Source organism: Triticum aestivum, chromosome 3B (genome assembly GCF_018294505.1).
Source record: "Triticum aestivum cultivar Chinese Spring chromosome 3B, IWGSC CS RefSeq v2.1, whole genome shotgun sequence".
Lineage (NCBI taxonomy): Eukaryota > Viridiplantae > Streptophyta > Magnoliopsida > Poales > Poaceae > Triticum > Triticum aestivum.
Window position 1 is genome coordinate 350317647 of NC_057801.1, and position 6263 is coordinate 350323909.

Genomic DNA, 6263 nt, shown 5'->3' on the forward strand with positions numbered 1-6263 from the left:
CTAGTTTTGACATGAAGACTTAAATACTCAAGCATATGAACAAGCAACCATGTCTTTCAAAATATCAACACTAAAGCAAGTTATCCCCAGCCCATTATGCTCAATCATTGATCCATTCATGAAACACACTCGCATATTAGCTACACTCAATGCTCAAGTACGGTCATAGTGCCCCTTTGTTGGTGCTTTATGAGAGAAGATGGAGACTCAAGTAAAATGAAAAAATGCATAAAGTAACTAGAAAGGCCCTTCGGAGAGGGAAGTACGGATATGTAGAGGTGCCAGAGCTCAAAGCGAAAAAGATAGAGATAAAACATTTTGGGTGCCATGCTTTTCCTATCAACGAAAACGATAGAGTAGTTCCCAATACTTTCCATGCTAGATATATCATAGGTTGTTCCCAAACAGAAAGTAAAGTTTATTCCTTTTTCCACCATACTTTCACTTTCCATGGCTATCCGTTTCCACGGGTGCCTTCCATACCAACACTTTCCAAGGAATTTATTATTTGCAAAAGAAAGTAAATTCATATTTCATTTTGGGACCGGGTATCCCTAATACCTTTGTTGCACTCTCATGGAATGACAAGTAAATAAACACTCATCTTGAGAATAACATATATATCTAACATGGAAATATATCAGCCACCCCTACCGTTTCATGAGCGGTACGAGCACACAAAAGAGAAATTTATTTTGAAAATTAGAGAGGGCACATACAAATTTGCTTAGAACGGCAAACGAAAACTGCATATAGGTAGGTATAGTGGACTCATATGGCAAAAACTGGTTTAAGAGATTTGGACGCATAAGTAGTGATCATACTTAGTGCAAATGAAGGCGAGCAAAAGATTGGGAAGCATCCAACCAAGAAATGAAAAATATCATAAGCAAGAATTAAGCATAACCAACACCAAATAATGCACCACAAGTAGGACATAAATTCATTGCATAATTATTAACTTTCGTGCTTGCATAGGGAATCACAAACCTTAACACCAATATTCTTACTAAAGCATAATTACTCATCAACATGACTCACATATCACTATCATCATATCTCAAAACTATTACAAAGTATCAAGTTTATTTTTTACAATGATATTCATGAAAGTTTTTATTATATCCCTCTTGGATATCTACCACTTTGGGACTAATTTCATATGTTGCTTTTGATAGCTCAAACAAATTAGTGAAGAACATGAGCATGCAATTTTTTCTTCTCTCAAAATAATTTATGTGACGAAAGAGACAATTTCTTAATTTTTTTACTAAATCTCAAATAAATCTAAGTGAAGCATGAGAGCATTTCTTCAAAAATAGCAAAGTACATCGTGCTCAAAAAGATATAATTGAAGCACTAGAGCAATTCCATAGCTGATAAAGATTTAAGTGAAGCATAGAGAGCAATCCTAGCAAGTCATAGCATAAATTTGGCTCCCTCAACTAGGTGTGTCCAGCAAGGATAGATGACTTAGAAAACAAAGCAAAACAAGCAAAGACTCATATCACACAAGACGCTCCAAGCAAAACTCATAATATGTGCAGAATAAAAATATAGCTCCAAGTAAAATACCGATGATTGTTAGAAGAAAGATGGGATGCCACTCGGGGCCATCCCCAAGCTTAGTTGCTTAATACTTCTTGAATATTATCTTAGGGAGCCTCGGGCATCCCCAAGTTTGTCCTTTTTCTAATCCTTATTCCTTTATCCATCGCAATCTCACCCAAAACATGAAAACTTCAATCACACAAAACTCAACAAAACCTTCGTGAGATTTGTTAGTATAAGAAAGCAAATCACTACTATAATTACTATTGAAACCCATTCATATTTTATTTTGTGCATTATATATATTGTATTCCAACTTTTCTATAGCAAAAACTCTTCAAATGAAACCATAGAATCATCAGAACAAGCACACAACGCAAAGAAAACAGAATCTGTCAAAAATAGAACAGTTTGTAGTAATCAGAGAACTTCGTATACTTCTGTAACTCCAGTTATTCTAAATAATTAGGACCATGTTGGAAATTTGTATATTAATCTTCTGCAAAAAAGAATCAACTCGAAAACACTCTTCTGCTAAAAATGGGATTTTTTTCTAAGCACAAAAGTTTCTGTATTTGACCAAGATCAAATCAACTATCTCCCAAATCATCCCAAAGGCTTTGCTTGCCAGAAACACTAATTTAAACCACAAAAACACATCTAAACAGACGCGGAATTGGGTATTTTATTGAAGACAACAAGAAAACCAAAAAGCAAAAAAAAATACAAGTTGGGTTGCCACCAACAAGCGCTACCCCTAGCTGGGCATAATGCAACGGATATAAGTATTATCATCTTTGTTTTCCAACTCTTCAATCAAACACTTGGAATTCTTCAAGGATTTAGCATACAAATTTTGAATGACAATACTCCTAGGAACAAGTTTAAGGAACTCATTCTTGCACAAAGGGTCTCTTATAACTTCAACAAAATCTGGGTGAATACTAATCATCTTAAGATCTTCTTTATTGCTATTGGAAGTTGCACCCTTGTTTTAGTGGCTTGAATAATCTTGCCAATTTTTAACGGAGTTTTTTCGATAGTTTTGGTGGAAACAAAATCCGTACTTAGATTACTAAAGATTTCTTCCAGTTTATCAATCCGAGATGGGCTTTCTTCAATTCTTTCATGAATTACGGTCCCCTTTTATTTTAACAACTTAAAAACTTCTCCCACTTTTGACCCAAGTTTGGTAGAAAAATTATGCATCTTCTCATCCAAGTTTTCGAAATGTTCTTGGGTAAGCATTTTATTTTCAATAGCATCTAGTCTTTCCATAACATGCTCGAGAGTCAAAGTTGTTTTATTAATCAAAAGCGGTGGTGAAATCACTAAATTTCCCATAGCATTAAAAGCATAAAGAGAGGGACACACCAAGAAATTTCCACCGGTAATCATATCAAGAAAGAGTCTATACCAAGTGGTGATGCCCACATAAAAAAACAGCAACGAAGAACAATGGTAGATTGCTTACGGATATATCTACTATGAGCATTACAAATCCTATACCAAGCATCTTTTAAATTCTCCCCTCCCCTTTGTTTACCTCGTTCTTGGGAGTGCACGCAATAGAGGAAGAACTATTCATAATGTCAAGAAGTGGTAAAAAAGATTGCACTCAAAATCAACAGCAAATTTTTGTGAAGTAGGGGAGAGGAAAACAAGAGGAAAATAATGTAAACTGCAAGGAGATGAGATTTGTGATTAGGAACCTGGTAGATGTTGATGATGTCTCCCCGGCAATGGTGCCAGAAATTCGCACGTTGACGGGAGACTATCTTGATGTGATCTTCCCCGGCAACGGCGCCAGAAATTCCTTTTGATGTTTGCTAGAACTACGTCGGTATTTCCCCAAAGAGGAAGGGATGATGAAGCACAACAACGGTAGGTATTTCCCTCTGTGATGAGACCAAGGTTATTGAACCAGTAGGATAACCATGCAACACCACGTAAACAGCTCCTGCACACAAAGAACAAATACTTGCAACCCGACGTAAGAGAGGGGTTGTCAATCCCTCATGGGTAAAAAGATAGATAAAATGGTAGTAGATTGGATAAATATATCTCGCGGGAATGCGAGATAAAATAAATTACTAAAAATTGCAGCAAGGTATTTTTGTATTTTTGGATTAATATATCTGAAAATAAAAGCAAATAAAAATAGATTTTGAAAGGCACATATGATTAAGAAGAGACACGGGGGGCCGTAGATTTCACTAGTGGCTTCTCTCGAGAAAAATAGCATACGGTGGGTAAACAAATTACTGTTGGGAAATTGATAGAGCTTCAAATAATCATGATGATATCCAGGCAATGATCATTATACAGGCATCATGTCCAAGATTAGTAGACCGACTCCTGCCTGCATCTACTACTATTACTCCGCACATCGACCGCTATCCAACATGCATCTAGTGTGTTAAGTTCATGGAGAAACAGAGTAATGCAATAGGAACTATGACATGATGTAGAGAAGATCTATTTATGTAGAAATATAGCCCATCCTGTTATCCTTAATAGCAATGATACATACGTCTCGGTTCCCCTTCTGTCACTGGGATCAAGAACCGTAAGATCGAACCCATCACAAAGCACCTCTTCCCATGGAAAGAAAAATCGATCTAGTTGGCCTAACTAAACCAAAGATTTGAAGAAACGAGGCTATAAGTAATCATGCATATAAGAGATCAAAAGACACAAATAACTTTCATGGATAAAAACATAGATCTAATCATAAACTCAAAGTTCATCGGATCCCAACAAACACACCGCAAAAAGAGTTACATCAAGTAGATCTCCAAGAGACCATTGTATTGAGAATCAAGAGAGAGAGAGAGAGGAAGCCATCTAGATACTAAATACGAACCCGAAGGTCTACAATGAACTACTCATGCATCATCAAAGATGCACCAATGAGGATCATGATCCCCTCCGTGAGGCTGTTTAGATTGGATCTGGTGGTCCTGGAACTTGCAGTAGCTAGAATTGATTTTCGTCAACTCTCCTAGGGTTTCTGGCATATTGTGATATTTATAGAGCAAAGAGGCAGTGCAGGAGGCCACCGAGGAGGGCTCAACCCATCAAGGTGCACCTGGGACTCCAGGCGCACCCAGGTGTCTTATGCTCACCTCGGTCCCCCTCTTCGGTACTTCTTTGGCCCACCGGATGTCTTTTGGTCCAAAAAAGTCCACAAAAAGTTTCGCTGCGTTTGGACTCCGTTTGATAGTGATTTCCCGCGATGTAAAAAAGAAGCAGAAAACAACAACTGGCACTTGGCACTGTGTCAATAGGTTAGTCCCAAAAAATGATATAAAGTTGCTATAAAATGATTGTAAAACATCCAAGAATGATAATATAACAACATGCAACAATAAAAAAATATAGATACCTTGGAGACGTATCAGGGACCCTGCCGGAAACAACTCCCCTTCGATTGCCGGGTCAAACCCTCCTACCGGGCCACTGGTCCCCGCAGTCGAGGGATGCACCCCCACGAATCAGGAGGTGCCGCTAGTCATCGTTGCCGAGCATCAGGCTCCAACTTGGGCAAGGCACATAGTCCATTTCCTCCAAATCAGAGAACTTCCGAAGAGCAATAAGAAGCTGAAAGAGTAGCCCAGAGGGCCAGTATGTATCAGTTTGTCAATGCCACTCTATACAGTAAAAGGCCCAATGGTGTGAAATTTAAGTGCATTTGCCGGGAAGAAGGAAAGGAACTGCTGGCAGAAATACATGAAGGAATGTGCGGCTCCCACATTGGATCAAGGGCTTTAGTTGGGAAAGCATTCTGAGAGGATTCTATTGGCCCACTGCCCTCCAAGATGCGGCTGAGCTAGTCACCAAGGGTGAATCCTATAAGTTCCATTCCAAGAATATCAATCTGCCTGCCCAAGCACTTTAGACAATCCCTTTGTCATAGCCATTTTGGGGCTCGATATCCTCAGCCCTTTCCCCCGAGCTGCCCGGGGCTTTGAATTCTTGTTTGTTGCAATCGACAAGTTTACAAAGTGGGCGGAAGAAGGTGCCATGAGAAAGGTGACTGCTTAGTCAGCTATCAAGTTCTTGAAAGATTTGGTATGCTGATACGTTTCCATCATATCTACTTTTCCAAACACTTTTGCCCTTGTTTTGGACTCTAACTTGCATGATTTGAATGGAACTAACCCTGACTGACGATGTTTTCAGTAGAATTGCCATGGTGTTATTTTTGTGCAGAAATAAAAGTTCTCAGAATGACCTGAAACTTCACGAAGAATATTTTAATAAAAAATACTGGTGAAAGAATCAGGACTAGGGGCCCCACACCCTATCCACGAGGGTGGGGGCATGCCCTACCCCCCTCGACGCGCCCCTTGCCTCATGGGCCCCCTGATGCTCCACCGACCTCAACTCCAACTCTATATATTCATGTTCGGGAAGAAAAAACATCAGAGAGAAGGATTCATCGCATTTTACAATACGGAGCCGCCACCAAGCCCTAATCTCTCTCAGGAGGGCTGATCTAGAGTCCGTTCGGGGCTCCGGAGAGGGGAATCCGTCGCTGTCGTCTTCATCTACCATCCTCCATCACCAATTGCATGATGCTCACCACCGTGCGTGAGTAATTCCATCGTAGGCTTGCTTGACGGTGATGGGTTGGATGAAATTTACCATGTAATAAAGTTAGTTTTGTTAGGGTTTGATCCCTAGTATCCATTATGGTCTGAGATTGA